This window comes from Gossypium hirsutum, chromosome A10 (assembly GCF_007990345.1).
Source record: "Gossypium hirsutum isolate 1008001.06 chromosome A10, Gossypium_hirsutum_v2.1, whole genome shotgun sequence".
Lineage (NCBI taxonomy): Eukaryota > Viridiplantae > Streptophyta > Magnoliopsida > Malvales > Malvaceae > Gossypium > Gossypium hirsutum.
In genome coordinates this window covers 113,359,147-113,377,718 of record NC_053433.1, presented here as the reverse complement: position 1 = coordinate 113,377,718, position 18,572 = coordinate 113,359,147, and the positions used below count along the sequence as shown (strand labels likewise).

The following is an 18,572-nucleotide window of genomic DNA, read 5'->3' as shown; positions in this document are numbered from 1 at the left end:
TTTCTCAAGTAGTTGAGTTATACTGAGAAGGTTCCTATCGATTTCAGGTACCAAAAGTACATTTGAAATGATTTTGCCACCTGTAGAGGTATGAATCAGCACATCTCCTCTTCCTTCAGCATTAATCAACTGACCATTTCCAATTTTTACCTTGGTTTTGCAGGTTCTGTCCAGGGTTTTGAAGATATTTGCATCTGGTGACATGTGGTTTGTGCACCCACTGTCTAGAAGCCAGCCCTTTGAACCCTTCTTCTGATTTGCTGCACATGACACAGCAAAAACATGTTCTTCTTGATCACTGCTTTCTTCAGCTACTCGATCTTCTACCTTTTGTTGCTGAAATTGATTCTGTCTTGGTTTGCTTCTATTCTTGCAAACTTTTCAACATGGCCTTTTTTCTTGCAGTGTTGGCATACTGCATCTGGTCTAAACCAGCATCTATCTTCTGGATGACCAGCTCTTTTACAATGTCTGCAGAGTTGGTCACTGCTCCTAGCAGCATCAGGCTTAGGCCTGTTTTTCCAGAACTTTTTACCTTTGTGAGTTTTGATGCTCGAGGCTTTTTTGGCTTGAAAAGCCCCTTCCTGGTGCTCCTCTTGTCTGCTGGCTCTTCTTTGCTCTTGTGCATACAAGGCATTGATTAGCTCAGTTAAGAAGATAGTTGTTAAGTCCCTTGAGTCTTCGAGGGATGAAATTTTAGCTTCATACCTCTCTGGTAGAGTGGACGCGACTTTCTCAACTATTCTAGCTTCACTGAATTGCTCTCCTAGGAGCCTTATGCTGTTTACAACAGCCATAATCTGATCTGAGTACTGCTTAACTGTTTCTTCCTCTTTCATTTTGAGATTTTCGAAATCTCTTCTCAAGTTGAGCAGCTGTTGTTGCCTTGTTCTCTCAGTCCCCTGAAATTCTTCTTTCAGCTTGTCCCAAGCCTCCTTTGGTGTTTCACAGGCCATGATCCTCATAAAGATCACATCTGTCACACAATTCTGTATGCATGACATGGCCTTGTGCCTTTTTGTTCTTTCATCAGTGTGTTGCCTTATTTGAGCAACTGTTGGATTAGCTCGAAGAGGTGCTGGCTCAGCATCTGAGTTAACAACTTCCCATAGGTCGAATGCCTGCAGGTAAGTCCTAATCTTAACTGCCCAAATGTTGAAGCCCTCTCCATTGAAGACAGGTGGTGAAGCTGGTGAAAAACCTGATGATGCCATGGTTTTGATACTGAACTACAACAGGTCCTCTAAGAATATGGCTCTAGATACCAATTGTTGGATCTAAGTGCTACAGCAGCAAGCTTCAACAGAATGCTTGTCGAGCAAGTCTCGTGACTTGCAGCAGAAACAAAGCAGAAAACTCAAATAGATTTTGAAGCAAAACTAAAAATAGAGAGCATATGGATGAAAACTTGTTGAATTCATTCAAAAACTGAATATGGCTTAAAGCCAATACATAAAACAAGCTTACAACTTGACAAAACAGTAGGTTAACCTAAACTTCACCTACTACCACTAACAAACTTAGTAACTTGAGCTAATTAACTTGTACAAATCAACAAAGCTGATTAATCAGCTCAATCACCATCAGTTTTACATCAAATATAAACCTAACATAGTTGAAATACAACTAAGTTACATTGCATTAACTTAAAAATACAAAATAAGTGAAAACACAGCTTGCTGGCTTGATGAACTTGCAGCTTCTGCATGTAGTGCCCTCGACAGTCTTGGTTGCTGCATGCTGACCATTGCTTCAACAACGATGATGTCATAAAAAAAACTAGGACAAATTTTCTCAACACTGGATTGAAAACATTATTCATCAAAGCCTAAAAACTGGATAGAGCGTTGGTTAGGCCAAATGGCATAACCAAAAACTCGTAGTGGCCTTCATGAGTTCGAAACGCTGTTTTATAAACATCTTTGTCCCACATCCAGATTTGGTGATATCTGGATCTCAAATCCAATTTAGAAAACAAGGTAGCTTGGCTATGCTCATCCAACAATTCTTCAATAACAGGGATAGGGAACTTATCCTTGATAGTCATGCTATTGAGTTGCCTACAATCCACGCACATACGTCAGCTCCCATCTTTTTTCCTTACTATGACAATAAGTGAAGCAAAGGGACTAGTGTTGTCCCTTATAATTCCTTCCTGTAACATTTCCCTTACTAGTTTTTCAATCTCATTTTTATGAATAGTAGGGTACATGTAGGGCTTGACTTTGACTGCTCGTGATTCATCCAGCAAGGGAATACAATGATCGTGAAATCAAGTAGGTGGTAGACCGGATGGCATTTGAAAAACATCCTCAAAAGCAGTCAATAACCTGTAGAGCAGTGGATGATCAAGGGACTTTGGAAGAGTAAGGGTGGTCTATTGACTAAAGGATAATAGCATCGGTTGGGGTCCATAGCTAAAAGCCTTGAAACATTTAGTTGCTTAGTTGTCAGATAATAACTGAAGACTGCTAGGCATAATTCCTTGGAGGGTATGATTGCTGCCCCGATGCTCGAACTGCATAGTGAGTGAGGAAAATTTCCAGATAATGGATCTCAAAGAGAAAAGCCACTGGATATCCAATACTATATTAGATCCATTCAACGACAACAAATAGAAATCAGTAATGAATGCGAATTCCTGAGCTCCCTATTGGGCATTTTTGTAGATTCCCTGAGTTGAGAGCGTAACACTATTAGTTACCATGACCCTTAATGTAACAGATGGCTCAATAGGTAGGTTTAGATGCTTTGCGAGCTTGGAGTCCATGAAATTATGTGTACTCCCAAAGTCCACAAGGATAATGACCTCTGTTTGCTCGATATGAGCTAGAAGCCTCATAGTGTTGTGACCTTGAGAGCCATGCAAGGCATGTAAAGAAAGGACAGATGAAGTAACCTCGGGTTCCTGCTCCACTTATTCCTATTGCTCCTTACAATCTTGGAACTCATCAGTGTTAGGACTATTCGGTTCAGCCTCACCACCAGAAGAAACATTAATCACCAACTGGTACAACTGAGATTTTTGACATTTATGACTAGCGGAATACTTGGATGCACACCAAAAGAAAAGGCCTTTATGTCTCTGATCATCCATTTCAGCCTGTGATAAAGACTTCATAGGACCCTTATGAGCCCCCATGGTGCTAAAGAAGGGAACAGCTTGAACGGGTTTAATATTTGGCAGAAGGGGTCGAGTGAGTCCTCTAGTCCCACCGATATATGTCAATTTTTTAACAGTCCCCGAGATAATGTTTTCCACTCGTCGAGCTAATCGAAACCCATCCGTTAGGGTGGAAGGCAGAAACAACCGCAAATACTGCCCTATCTTTGGTTTGAGATTATTAACAAACACGCTAATCGCATGTTCCTCGGTAAGATCAATTTGGTTGAGTAGAATAACAAATGTATCATGAAATTGGGTCACTGACCCGAGTTGCTTCAATGTAACAAGTTCAAACATAGGATCTAGAAGAGTGTCGAAACAAAAGCGTTCCTGCAGTCCACGGGCATATACCTCCCAGGACAGTTGTGGTAACCCACCTCGCCTCTGGACAAAAAAATGATGCCAGTTGAGAGCCTTACCTTCAAGGTGAAGCATGACCATCTTAACTTTTGCCTCGTCTCGGATACATCCAGATGAGAAGAATTGTTCCAATTTCGACCACCAACCTCAAAAATCTATACCATCAAAACGTGGGCAATCCAACCTGTATAGGTTACTAGTGATGTCCCCAAAAAACCCCTTTTGCAATGATTCTGATTGCCTGAACTCCCGTAACGGAGATCGGATTAACTGCTCCTCTTTCAAAGAATCAAGAGGAACACTCCCTAATATTGCTTTTCCTTTATCCAAGCTGACTTCCATCGGAGTCGTTTTGCTGGTACTAACAACACTGGTTGGTGTTGGCTGCCCCATATATTGCTCAAATAAGGCTTGAAGACCCGTGCGAATCTCGGTTCAAATCTCACCTTTCATCGAATCATTGAAGGTTTGAGACTTGGTATCAATCTTGGCATACAAGTCTGATTTCAACTGGGTGAACTCCTGCTGCAGTTGACTCATTTCTTTTTGAAGCCTGGTGGTTATTCTGTCATTGGCCATGAGGAAGGACTAGCTCTAATACCTTGTTACGGTTGCTGGAGAAGAGAGGAAGAAAATAACAGAATAGGAGGAAGAATAAGGAGGGCCATAGCAGAGAGAAAAGAGAAGAAGTTGAGAACGTAATATTCTTTTCATAACAACCCAGTACTACGAGCATGCTTAAAAGGAAAAGATTGACGCTTCTCTACAGCTGTCATTCGGTTACAACTAAGTGCACAAAACTCCTCGTTTAGTAACTAAGCTTTCCCCCTAAAACGCAACGTATTCATTAAAAGACCCCTCCCCAAAACGTGCTGTTTCAACAAACAGAATAAACAGAATTTAACTACTATTTTAACCTCTCTAATTATTATTCACAACACAAATTGATCGTTTGATAGACTCCTTAACACAACAAGCTGATGAAGCATTAGGTGAAACAAACCTGGAGATGAACCTAATGAGATACCTGTTCGAATAGGCGCTTGAATAGAAGATCGAACAGATGAAATAACATTTTGAGAAAAGAGCATTGTTGAGAAGGACTCCAGCTTGTTGTGTTGATACGTATCATTGAGAAGACACCCTGACAAGGGGGAGTATGGTGTGTTTTTGATAAGTGGAGTTTGAGTTTGATGTGTTGTTACTTTTTTGGTTGTTGATGTTTGATGGGCTATTATTTTTTTGGTTGATGGTTGTTGTTTTTAGAGGGAGGAGTTGAGCTATTTTTGAATACTGTTATGAAGTTTTCTTGTTCTTGCTACTTTGGAGATATTTATTTATGCTCCTGTGTGAAATGGTGGATGGTGCTGATGAGCGAATGGATTTGGTTGCTATGGTACTGGTGTAAGGGGGAGTTTGTGCTATCTATTGCTAATGGTCTATCCCTGCCTGCTGATGCTATTTATTGCTAGTTATATAGGTTGTTGCTATTATTTTTCTGTTTCATGCTGAAGTTTAGGGGGAGATTATTGGTTTTATGATTTTACTGCTATGTTTCTACCTTTATACTGCTATTTTTCTGATGATGTATATAACATCTTTCTTGAGTTACTTATTCAATTTATATTTGGTATCTCATGTGGGTTTGTGTCATGGTGATAGGGGAGTGTACCATTTGCTTACGTTTTGTCAAAAAGTCAAAAGAGAAGATTGTTAGGATCGATCAAGACTGTTCAATGCTGATGTTTCAATTCTTGTTCAAACACCCTGTTTAAATAGCGTATTTAAACATGTTTAAACTCCCGTCCAGATAGATTTTTGGGGCAACATAAGTATTTTTTGATGTTCACATTTTTTACTTAGGCCTTCACATCTGTTTTTACCATAAACAAATGGATCCTAGGATGTATTTTATGTTGTCTCAAACCTTGGAGATCAGAATTGATGGCTTAAGGAAGATTGATATCGACATGCCTTATCCAATAAGGCTTACATTTATCCTTTAGCCTCTTTTCTTGGTGATTTATATGTTGATGTTTCTTGATTAATCATAATTTATTTTGGGATAAGTTTTGGAGATTATTTATGTATAATTATTATGTTGTTTATAGTGTTTTAAATTTATCAAACTTTAAAGTGTATAAAAATTTTGATAAATTATTTTTTATATTATATTTAAATTTTTATTTTATTTTTTGAGCGTTAAATGTGCAATAGTTTAAGAATTTTAAAATCAATTGTTAAAATCGAAAGTTGATAATTGCTTAAGGATGTTTTTATCTCTACTTGTATTATTCGGATAAGTTGCAATATTGAGCCTATAAATAGGTAGCAAATTGCATGGTGAAGATACATTTTTTGGAAGGAGAAATTATTTTATAGATTCTTCCTACCACAATATCTATGATTTCTTTCCAATTATTTAATGACATTTTAACAATATTTTCATGTCATTGATACATATTTTTAGTATTTTCTTTTTACTCTGAACCCCAAACCTTGAACCTAAATCTAAACTCAAATCCTAAACACCGAATCTCAAACCTCTAACTTCAAACCCAAACCTCAAACTCGAACCTTGAATCCAAATTCAAATCTAAAACTCAAAACTTTAGTTTAGGGTTTGGAATTTAAGATTTGAAGTTCAAGTTTGAGGTTTTGGGTTTTGGGTTCAAGTTAAAAAATAGACTATAGATGATGTGATGGGAATGATCCATAAAATAATTTCTCTTTTGGAAGTGTTTTGTGCAGATTTGTTGTGGTACTTCTTGGTGATCTTTCCTGTATTATTGCACTCATTTCATAGGCATTGTTTGAGAGAGTTTTGTAATTTTTCAAGGATTTTAAAAAAATTTCGGAATGAAATCTATATTATCTAGTATTATAATATTTTTATATTATTTTAAAATATTATTTTATCCTTTTTCAATCCCGGCTTGACTAAAAATATGGGTCGATTAAAATGTTGTCTAAATCTACCCATATTTGTAAATGGCTAATTCATGTCCATTTTAAATCCACCTATATTTTTTTAAAAAAAATATCTATTTTAATTTTTAATTTAATACTTTTATATATTTTTCGATGTATTAAAATTTTATATATAAATAACTTAACATTTTTCTAATGTTTACATTATACTATCATATATTATATATAATGTAATATCTTATAAATTTTAAAATCGAATCAAAATTTTGAACCCAACCCATATTTTAAATACTCTAACTTTTTATACTTAAACCTATTTTTCTAATCTAATATTTTTACTAACCCATCCAAATTTTCAAACCTTACCCTTAATAGCACTTCACGAAGGATTTTGCTTATAAGACTTGAGTTATGCAATGGCTTTGAGGGTTGGATTTGCTAATTGGCCTATGAATTCATACACACGCGCGCGGACACACACACACACAAATATACATGTATAATATTCACTTTTTTCTCATATTCATTGACAGTATTTTCACCAGTTTCTACCTTTCAATTTATTATTAACTAATTGGAAATAAAAAAATTATAAAAAAACCCAAATGAAGTTGGGGAGTTAATTCTAGTCTAGTATTGTTGAAGCCGTGGCCTGCATTGCAACAAAGAACCAACAGCAACAAATTGGTCAAAAGACCAACAGCAGCAAATTGTACAATTTGAGTTGCTATACTGTTTTGTAGCAAAGAAATGGAGTTGGTTCAGTTATAAAATTACTTTTTGAATATTTGTTCCTATGGAACTTAGTCTAAATCTTTGTAATGAGTTAGCTAAGTTAGTAGGAAAGATTGACTGATGTAATAGCTGGTATGCCAGCTTTCTTTTGTATACAAGTTGCTATATTGGTAAGTAAGAGCAGTTAAATTAGTAGGTAGCTGTCAAATACTTTTGTAACCATCATATATTCAAAGTTTGAATGAAAATTATGATGACTTCTCAGTTACAATTTTTCTTGCTGAGTTCTTTTCTTTTGTTTTTCTTTCAATCGTTTTTGCTTTCTTTGCTACTGCCATTTATCCAACAAATGGTATCAAGAGCTTTCAGTCTTTGAGGGCCTTGGTTGTACACTGTCACTAAGCAAATTGTGTTTGAAACAAAAGAAGAAGAGGTTGTTTTGCTTGCTAAAAAATGAGTTTTACACCACCTCCTCCACCTGTCTTTGCTGGAGAAAATTACAACATCTGGGCAGTGAAAATGAGAACATACCTGCAGGCACACGACCTGTGGAATGTTGTTCTCAATGACACTGAGCCACCACCACTAAGAGCCAACCCGACTATAGCCCAGATTAGGCAGCACAATGAAGACTGTGCCAAGAAGTATAAGGCTATGTCGTGCCTTCAAAGTGGAGTTTCTGATGTTATTTTCACAAGAATAATGGCTTGTGACACTCCAAAGCAGGCCTGGGACAAACTCAAGGAGGAGTTTCAGGGGTCTGACAAGACCAGGCAACAGCAGCTGATCAACATGAGAAGAGATTTTGAAAATCTCAAAATGAAGGACTCAGAAACCATCAAGCAGTATGCTGACAGAATCATGGCTACTGTCAACAACATAAGGCTGCTTGGGGAAGAATTCAGTGACCAAAGAGTGGTTGAGAAGGTCATAACAACCTTGCCAGAGAAGTATGAAGCAAAAATTTCTTCTCTGGAAGATTCAAGGGACTTGTCAACAATCCCTTTGACAGAGCTTATAAATGCTCTCTATGCTCAAGAGCAGAGAAGGGCAAATAGGCAGGAGGACCACTATAAAGGAGCTTTTCAGGCTAGAAGCAGAGAAAGCTCAAGTGCAAACTTAAATGCCAAAGGCAAGAAGCCCTGGACTGAGAAGAAGAAGAAAGAACCTGTCAAAAGGAAGTTCCCACCTTGTGTCCATTGCAAGAAGACTACTCATCTCGAGAAATACTGCTGGTACAGACCAGACATTCAATGTAGAGCCTGCAAGCAATTTGGCCACATCGAAAAGGTCTGTAAGAGCAAGCCAAAACCACAACCACAATTTCAAAACCAAGCTCAAGCTGCAGAAGAGGTTGAATCACCTGAAGAGCATGTTTTTTCAGCATCATGCTTTGCAAGCTCGAGCAAAGTTAGTAAAATATGGTTGATTGACAGTGGATGTACCCACCATATGGCTTCTGAGAAGAGTATATTTAAGGAGCTTGACACCACTTTCAAGTCCAAAGTTAGAATTGGCAATGGTGAGCTGCTGGAGGCAAAAGGGAAAGGCAAGGCCTTGATAAACACCAAGTCAGGTATTAAAACCATTTCTGAGGTTCTCTATGTACCTGACATTGACCAAAATTTGCTAAGTGTTGGCCAGCTATTGGAGAAGGGTTACTCTCTGATTTTTGAAGGCAAAAACTGTTTGATCAAAAATGCTGCTGGTGAAGTGTTGACTACAGTGGCTATGCAAGACAGAACCTTCATTGTGGATGTGAATCAACTGCAAGCCAAGGCATACGCATCTCAGTCTGATGAGACAGACTTGTGGCACAGGAGGATGGGGCATGTGAACTACAATTCACTGAGCATGCTGCACAAAATGGATTTGGTCAGTGATATGTCCAAAATTGAGCCAAAGGATGCTGTATGTGAGGTCTGTCAGCTTGGCAAACAAACCAGATTACCCTTTCCAGTCAACAAGGCATGGAGAGCACAAGGGAAGCTTCAGCTTATTCATACAGACATCTGTGGACCAATGAAGACTACCTCCTTAAATGGCAGCAGGTACTTTGTACTCTTCATTGATGATTATTCAAGGTTCTGTTGGGTAAATTTTTTGAAGCATAAGTCAGATGTTTATGACTCTTTCTGCAAATTTAAAGCCTTGGTTGAAAACCAAGCAAATTGCAAACTAAAATGTTTGAGGTCTGACAATGGTTCTGAGTATGTATCTCAGAAGTTTCAAAAATTGTGTGATGATGCTGGAATTCAACACCAATTGACTACTGTGTACACACCACAGCAAAATGGTGTTTGTGAAAGGAAAAACAGAACAGTCCTTGATATGGCTAGGTGTTTGTTATTTGAGGCTAATATGCCTAATGTTTTTTGGGTTGAAGCTGTGAATACAGCTATTTACCTGTTGAATAGGTTGCCAACTAATGCAGTCAAAGGAAAAACTCCCTTTGAAGCCTGGTTTGCACAGAAACCATCTGTCTCTCATTTGAAGGTATTTGGTTGTCTATGTTATGTGTTGGTACCTGAGGAGAGAAGAACCAAGTTGGACAAGAGGTCCATGCCTGGGGTGTTTGTTGGCTACAGCAATGTGAAGAAAGGATACAGAGTCTTTGATCCACTGACCAAGAAGGTTGTAGTGAGCAGAGATGTGAAATTCAGTGAAGCAAGTAGCTGGAAATGGGATGGAATTGAAGCAAATTTGCCAGATGAAGAAGTGATTGATGTTGATCTGCAGCAAGCTGAAAATGAAGAAGTAATTGAAAATGGCTATGATGATCAACCTGTTCGAGGCACCAGGACATTAACTGACATCTATGAGAGATGTACAGTAACTATAGTAGAGCCTTCATGTTTTGAAGAAGCTGCAAAAGAAAAATGCTGGCAGGATGCTATGGAAGCTGAATTTAAAATGATTCAGAAAAATGATACATGGGAGCTTGTAAACAGACCTGAAAACAGAAAAATTATAGGTGTAAAGTGGGTCTATAGAATTAAGAACAATGCAGATGGCTCTCTTAATAGACATAAGGCCAGACTGGTTGTTAAAGGTTATAGTCAGCAGCAAGGGGTTGATTTTTCTGAAACCTTTGCACCTGTTGCAAGGTTGGATACTATCAGATTGCTGCTAGCTTTGGCAGCTCAAAAGCATTGGAAGGTGCATCATCTGGATGTTAAGTCAGCCTTTCTAAATGGCTTTCTTAATGAAGAAATATTCATTGAGCAACCTGAGGGTTTTATGGTCACTGGTGAAGAACAGAAGGTCTACAAGCTGAAAAAGGCATTGTACGGTCTAAAACAGGCTCCAAGGGCCTGGTATGAGAGGATTGATGGCTACTTAGCAAGGCTCGGGTTCACAAAGAGTATCAGTGAGCCTACACTCTATGTTAAGAAGGATCAGGAGGAAACCTTGTTAATTGTTTCCTTGTATGTTGATGATCTGTTGGTTATTGGCTGCAAAGATGAACTTATTGAAGACTTCAAGAAACAGATGCAACATGTCTTTGAGATGACTGACCTTGGTCTTATGACCTACTTTCTTGGCATGGAGATAAAACAAGGAAGTGATGGCATTTTCATAAGTCAGCAAACATTTGCTTCCAAGGTGCTTGAAAAATTTTGCATGTTGAAATGCAAATCAGTCACTACACCAGTTGCATTGGGAGAAAAATTGTCAAGTGCCAGTGAACATGATCGAGTAGATGAGAAGACATATAGAAGCTTAATTGGTTGTTTGCTTTATTTAACAGCAACTAGACCAGACATTGTCTATGCTGTTAGTCTACTTTCGAGGTTTATGCACTGCAGTAATGTGGCACATCTGAAGGCAGCAAAAAGAGTGTTAAGGTATGTCAAAGGAACCATTGATACTGGTGTGAAGTTTTGGAGGGCAAGGGAGCTGAAACTCGTAGGCTATTCTGATAGCGATTGGGCAGGGTCAGTTGATGACATGAGGAGCACTTCAGGTTATTTTTTCACCTTAGGCTCGAGTGTTTTCAGCTGGAGTTCGAAGAAGCAACAAACTGTTGCACAATCTACAGCAGAGGCTGAATATATCTCAGCTGCAGCAGCTGTGAACCAAGCCATTTGGCTTAGGAAGATCTTGGATGATTTGAATGAAAGTCAAGTTCAGCCTACTGAGATTAGAGTGGATAATCAATCAGCTGTGGCCATAGCCAAGAATCCAGTCTTCCATGGTAAGACTAAGCACTTCAAAATCAAATTTCATTTTGTTAGAGAAGCTGAGCAATCTAGGGAGGTTAGCTTAATTCATTGCAGCTCAGAAATTCAGCTAGCTGACATTTTAACTAAACCATTGGGAGCCAACCGATTTAATGCTTTGAAGGAAAGGATTGGTGTTTGTTGCATACAGACCAAGGAGGAGTGTTGAAGCCGTGGCCTGCATTGCAACAAAGAACCAACAGCAACAAATTGGCCAAAAGACCAACAGCAGCAAATTGTACAATTTGAGTTGCTATACTGTTTTGTAGCAAAGAAATGGAGTTGGTTCAGTTATAAAATTACTTTTTGAATATTTGTTCCTATGGAACTTAGTCTAAATCTTTGTAATGAGTTAGCTAAGTTAGTAGGAAAGATTGACTGATGTAATAGCTGGTATGCCAGCTTTCTTTTGTATACAAGTTGCTATATTGGTAAGTAAGAGCAGTTAAATTAGTAGGTAGCTGTCAAATACTTTTGTAACCATCATATATTCAAAGTTTGAATGAAAATTATGATGACTTCTCAGTTACAATTTTTCTTGCTGAGTTCTTTTCTTTTGTTTTTCTTTCAATCGTTTTTGCTTTCTTTGCTACTGCCATTTATCCAACAAGTATGATACAATTAAAACTAGTCAGCTATTAAAAAACACAAAACCCTCAAGGAAAATTTTCAGTTAATTCAAACCTCACCTTGATGATATCCATCCATTTTATGGCGATCTTCTTCATGTCCTTTATAACAAGGATCACTACAAGCTTGCTCTCCGCCAGATAAATACTGCTCAGAATCTCATTAGCAAGATTACTAAAGATTATGTCAAGCTGTTAAAGTATGGTGACTCGTTATATCGGTGAAAGTCACTCAAGGTTGCTGCACTTGGTCGTATGTGTACTGTGATAAAGAGGATTGGCCCTAGTTTGGCCTACCTTGAGCAGATTAGGCAACATATTACTAGGTTGCCATCTATTGATCCAAATACTTGAATCATCTTGATTTGTGGGTACCCTATTGTTGGTAAGAGTTCATTTATGAACAAAATCACTAGGGCTAATGTGGATGTTCAGCCTTATGCTTTCACTACCAAGTCACTCTTTGTGGGTCATACGGATTATAAGCACCTTGGATATCAAGTAATTGATACCCCTGGAATTTTGGACAGGCCTTTCAAAGATCGAAACAAGAGGTGCAGCATTACAGCATTGGCTCACCTACGAGCTGCAGTGTTGTTCTTTCTGGATGTATCTGGGTCATGTGGGTACAACATTGCCCAACATGCAGCTCTTTTTCACAACATTAAATCTTAATTTATGAATAAATCGATAGCATGTTTATTTTGCATATATTACGTGCTCAAGTCAACTTGTTCTTGAATTAATTCCTGCCAATTGGTGAATTTTATGTTTAAATCTTGCTAGGAACGAAATTCGGATGCTTTAATGCAAAAACAAATAGAAAATGATTCAATTGGAGCATGAACAATAGAATAGGGGTCAAATAAAAAATTTGAGGATATTTAAGAGCTAATCAGATTTTTGACCTTATAAAAGCTAAATTTAGAAAAGAAAACCTGATATTTTATTTCATGTAATTAGTGAGTAAGTAGGATTAGTCTAATTTTAGTATATGATTTATATATAAATATGAGGTATGGTAGACTTGAAAAGACACACGTTTACAATTGAATAAAAATCAATTTATTTTCTTTCTTATTTTGCATGAAATATATGGATGCATCCTGCCAACTTTGTTTCTATTTCAATTTTTTGCTTAATTATTTCCTAAGCCCTCCCCCTTTCATCTATCACTATTTCCATCCAAATCCAATTTCATAATCAATCAAAGCATTATTAAATTCATGCTTCACTAAATTCAAATTAGTTTTAGGTTGGTATTCTTTCTGGTCAGGAACTGTGAGAAACGAATGCGCACTAAAAATCTTTTAAATCGGTATTCACAATTTCTTCGAAATATCAGGATTGACAAATTCATCCCTTAAAGTTAACTTGATTTCTATTCAAAAAGCGCGTTGGGTTGGAGTCGTTTTGGCGTACAGTTAGAAATACGAGTCAGTCGTGCTGTATTTGGATTTTCATAAACAAATAAACGGAGATAGTGATCGAATTTAAACATCCCATGCGGTTGAGGCCGCTAATCTGAGTTGAGTTCGTCAGAATGCAAGACTATCGAAGTCTTGAATCGCGAATGCATTTATCGTGATTAAGTAATCGGTAAGGGTTGGTTTGCAGAGCGTATCGAAATCAACTATGAGAGGAAGAATTGGTGGTTAGGATGTTATTAGTTGCTATAACCAGCTTATTGTTTGGAGGAGAAAACTTATTTTCGAGGATCGATTCAGAAATCGGACTCACCGAGTCTAGGGCTAAGGCTTATTATTTTTGTTCACAAAATTCAAATTTAATTTATAATTTAATTTAATTTTTGATTTCTTTAATTGCTTATTTCTGCTCTCTCGATTATTAAATTTCTAGAAATTTCCTATTGCCTTAATTTATTTAATTTATTTTTCAGCAAATCTATTTGGAGTCATGGACATGACTATTGTCACGATTTTCGACTCAACCAAAATTTTGTTCATAAGAAAAACATGGAAGTTGATCATAATATTTAATTCCTTTGGACTCGACCTTACTACTTTTTCTTTTTTTGCTCAATCAAGATTTTACAATTTTCAACATTTGCAATAATGCTAACATACTACCAAATGCAATCATACCTCCAACTAAAATGATCCACACCCAAGTACAAAAATTAAACTCAAACTGATAACCGCAAACAATCACCCACAAGAGCACCAAAATCCCTTCTGTTAAATAGCTCCCTAAGCAAAATACAAAACCAACACAAAAAACCCCCATAAAACCCCATAACAGCATACCTGACACACTTGAACGAACATAACAACATCACTCCAAAATCACCACCATGCCTTAATCATACCAGGCCTTTTCATTCATGTTGCTGTTAATGTATCTGCCATTTCATTGCCATTGGGCTCTGCTTTTGAAATTGTTGCCTCATCCACACAGGCTAGTCTCCTTTCCAAATCTGCAAATGTAACTTGTTGCAACTAAGGTCTCCTGTCTTTATTCAATAACCAATTATATACCTCCAGTGATCCACTTTCAATAATAATCGAGCCAGTTCCCCTCCACCCTAACTCAATTATTACATCCAACACAATAATTATACTCTTTACTACTATTTAGAGTTATTTTAATTGTAAAAATTATTTTTGGTAGTTCCGACGCCCATCATAAACCCTTGATCATTGTTTGCAATAAGACTAATTTGCAGCCATTGGATGGCATATATGAGGAAGACAAGAAATTGGTCATGGGGATAAAAGCTGAAGCCATGAAGACTTTGATTGGTCAAGGAGATGAAGTGGTGTTATTGATTATGAGCACTTTGATTGAGGATGGAGTGATTGGTGTGAAGAATGCAGCCTGCGAAGGGTTATTAAATCAAAGGGTTGAGTTGAAGATGAAATAAAATAAAGATGAACTACTACCTTAATAGGTTTCATGTTGTATTGCGGAAACCACGTGATCAGAAGAAACGACCTCTTTGCATACCTCAAGCAGTTTTGGAAGCTAAAGCTAAGCTGTTCAAAGGTGGCAACTACAGCAGCATGCATGCAACCATGCACGAGCATGCAAGTGACCAAGCAAAGAAGCAACAGCAAGCTTTTGTCCACTATGTAATTCGGTTAATTAGTTCATGTGATAGTTAACCTTTTTTTTTGTTGTTGTTTTGAATGTAACTTTTGTATTTGCTAAGGATTAGTTAGATACTTAGCTTATATGGTAGCTTTTGGGCACTCATTATGCTGATTTAACAGCTTAGTTACTTGCACAAGCAAGTTTTATTTTCTCCCAATGAAATTTAGCTACTTAAGTTCGTGTATTATTTTTCTTATTGAAGTAAGGAGAGTTACCAATTTGTTCTCTCAATTGTTCATTCGTTTTTGCTTCTGTTTTGCGCTTTCAAACACAAATTTTTTTAGGTGTTGTTCATTTGATTAAAACTTAACATAAGCAAGTTGCAGAGAAAATTGAAAAGGATTTGGAGGATGAAAATGGTGGCGCTGGTGTGTGTTCTGCTAGTTTAAGTAAGAACTATATCTTGGCAAATAATGAATGGAAAGAGGATATAATGACTAAAATTGTTGATGGCCACAATTTGTACAACTTTATTGACCCTGATATTTTGTTAAGGCTTGAAGAGTTGGAACGTGAAGAGAGTCTAGAGGAGGAAGGTGATGACTTTGAGATGGATGGTCAAGAATTATCCCCGGAAGAGCAATAACCACTAGCTGAGATCAGGAAAAAGAAAAGCTTGCTTATTCAACAGCATAGGCTGAAGAAAAGCACTGGAGAAAGTCGGCCCTTTATACCAAGAAAGTTTGACACAGAAAGTTCACAACAGAGAGGATGAGCAATCAGTTATCTTGTTTGGGGCTTGATCCCCCTCTTGCAATTAACCTGCTAGTAGCAAGTCAAGGAGTCAGAAAAGGGAGCGCTAGGGTGCTATGGATATAGATGGCGAACAAGTAAGCAAAAAGCTCCGTGTGAGGTCTACATCTCGGTCAAGGTCACGATCAGCCAGTGAAGTAGCAGCGGGAGAGAGCTTGAAGGATTCTGCACAAAAGGTGAAGGCCATTAAATTGGCAAAGGAATCTGTTAAGAAGAGGAATAAGAACTCATCTTGTTGTGGAGAGTCTGATAGGATTATTCCTACATTGAAACCAAAGCACCTGTTCTATGGTAAAGGTTCCATCGGAAAGACGCATAAACGCTAAGACGGTGTGGCATGCATTATTCTTAGTTCTGTTTAACTTTATCTTGGGTTATTATATGAATTTTTAAGGATAGTTTGAATAGTTTGAATGTGGATGAACATGAGGTATGATTAGGACTTGAATGCATGAATTTATTTTTTACTTGGTTTTGCTTTTTTATGTTTAATTGATCAAATTATCTTCCAGCAGCTTGGGATTGGGTTCTCAAAGCATCTAACTTCTGCAGCATGAGTTGTACCAACTTTAGACATGAAATCAGCAGCTTTATTCGCCTCAAGGGAAATCTTTACAACCTCAACTTCCCAACTACGCCGACAAAAACTCCTGAATATTCCGTACCAGACTTGGTGAACATCGCTCCATCGAATTTCCAGACATCAGCTGAACCATCACATCATTATCACTCTCCACCATCACCTTTCTGTAACCTCTTTGCCATGCAATATTCAAACCCTCCCAAACTACTAGAACTTCTGCTTGTAAGGCTGAACCAGCTCCCATATCTGTAATAACCAACGATCCAATTGCCAGATTCATCCCTTAGAACACCAGCAGCAGCCCGCCCAAGAAAAATTCGAAGCTACCGCTCCATCCGAGTTAATCTTTATCCAACCAGATGGGGGGAAGATCCAACTCTTCTGATCATTTGAATCATTCCTCTAATCGATGCCAAAAGTGAAATATGAGCGGCATGTTTGGTCAAACACCAACTTTGCTTAATTAACTCCTGTATACTGTAAGACTGATCTGCAAAGATAAACTTCCTAGGCGTTTTCCATATATACCAGCAAATAATTGGAAAATGAAAATGCCATGAAATAGATTCTACACTCCAACCATACCTATTATCAGTTCCATCCATCCACCTTTTAGCCAAATCCAAGGAAATGAAACTTTGTTTACCTTCAACGGAAACAAGTCTTGATCAGACAGACTTTGCAATATAACAGTAGCGTCAAGCATGAAGGATGGTCTCTTGGTCCGCTCCACAAATATGGCACAAAGCTCCGGGGAAAGATGGCGTCTCCTACGTTCCTGATTAGTTAAGAGTCGATTCCTCATAGTTAACCAAAGGAACCATCTGACACGTTGAGGAATTTGTAATTTCCAAATTCTCTCCCAAGAATTCATATCAAAATTGGCTTGTGCAATCATTTTATAAGCGTTAGTAACAGTGAAAGGTTTCTGGTTTGAACCTATCCACACACAAAATCCTCTCCCGATTCGTTGCATTGTGGAGACGTAATTGCGAAGTGCAGTAAAGCAGAAGAGTCCAACAAATGAGCAAAAACACTCCACCTCCTATTGTCATTATCATCTACCATATCAGCCAAACTAACATCCTCAAAAGTCGGTATGCGAAATTATTAAATGGTCCTTAAGTCTCCCCAGGTCCAACACCCACTCATCTGTACAAAATCGCACAGTTTTCCCATTTCCAATTCACCAACAGGTTTGTTCTCCAAATATATTCCAAACTTTTTCCAGTGATCTCCATAGAAAAGAACAGTTGGCTATTAATATCGAACGAGTGCATCGATCCATAATTTTGTATTTGCTCTTCAAAATTCTAGTCCAATAAGCATCAGAATTAGTTATAATGCCAAGACCCCATTTAAACAAAACAAAAGAAAACATTTATTTTGATCCATAAGGCTTCGAATGCCAAGACCGCATTTTCAACGGGTTGGCAACAATTCTTCCATTTAACAAGAGCGACCTTTCTCTCACCATTTATTGAACTCCCCAAAAATTTGTAACAATCTTCTTAATTTTCTTATATACTGTTAAAAACTTGCTATAAAGAAAAACAAAGGTAAGACGAAAGTAGAACTAACTTTTACGGGAAGTGTATGTTTTATTGAATTGTAAACTAATGTTTATATAGGAAAAAAAAAATATTACAATCAATGACTAAAAAATAAACTACTAAAACAAATCTTAAAATCAGCAACAAATTGAAAATGACTAAAAATAGCTAGGTTTTTTTAAAGTAGCTAAGGTAGATCTTCAACACTTCTCCTTACTCCAGTTCTTGCAAGTTCCAAGCATTTATGAGAGATTCAAATTTGCTTAGGCAAAGCTTTGGTAAATATATCTGCTAATTGAAGATTATTTTGTAGTACTTTAAGTCAACTGAAACTTCCTTTTGCACATCTCTATATAAGAATAATTTGATATTGAAATGTTTGGTTTTTCCATGAAAACAAGATTATTTGAGATAGTAATAACTGCTTGATTATCTACTAACACTTCTATATCTTCTTCTTGCTTTAAATTCATATCAAATAACAGTTTCCTAAGCTATAATACTTGATTTGCAGCAGCTGTAGCT

At 37.4% G+C, this 18,572-nt stretch overlaps 1 pseudogene; it reads left to right on the top strand.

Annotated features, from left to right (window-relative positions):
- The first annotated feature begins 12,095 nt into the window (after positions 1–12,095).
- LOC107895858 (nucleolar GTP-binding protein 1-like) lies at positions 12,096–17,315 on the top strand (annotated as a pseudogene).
- The last annotated feature ends 1,257 nt before the right edge of the window (positions 17,316–18,572 follow it).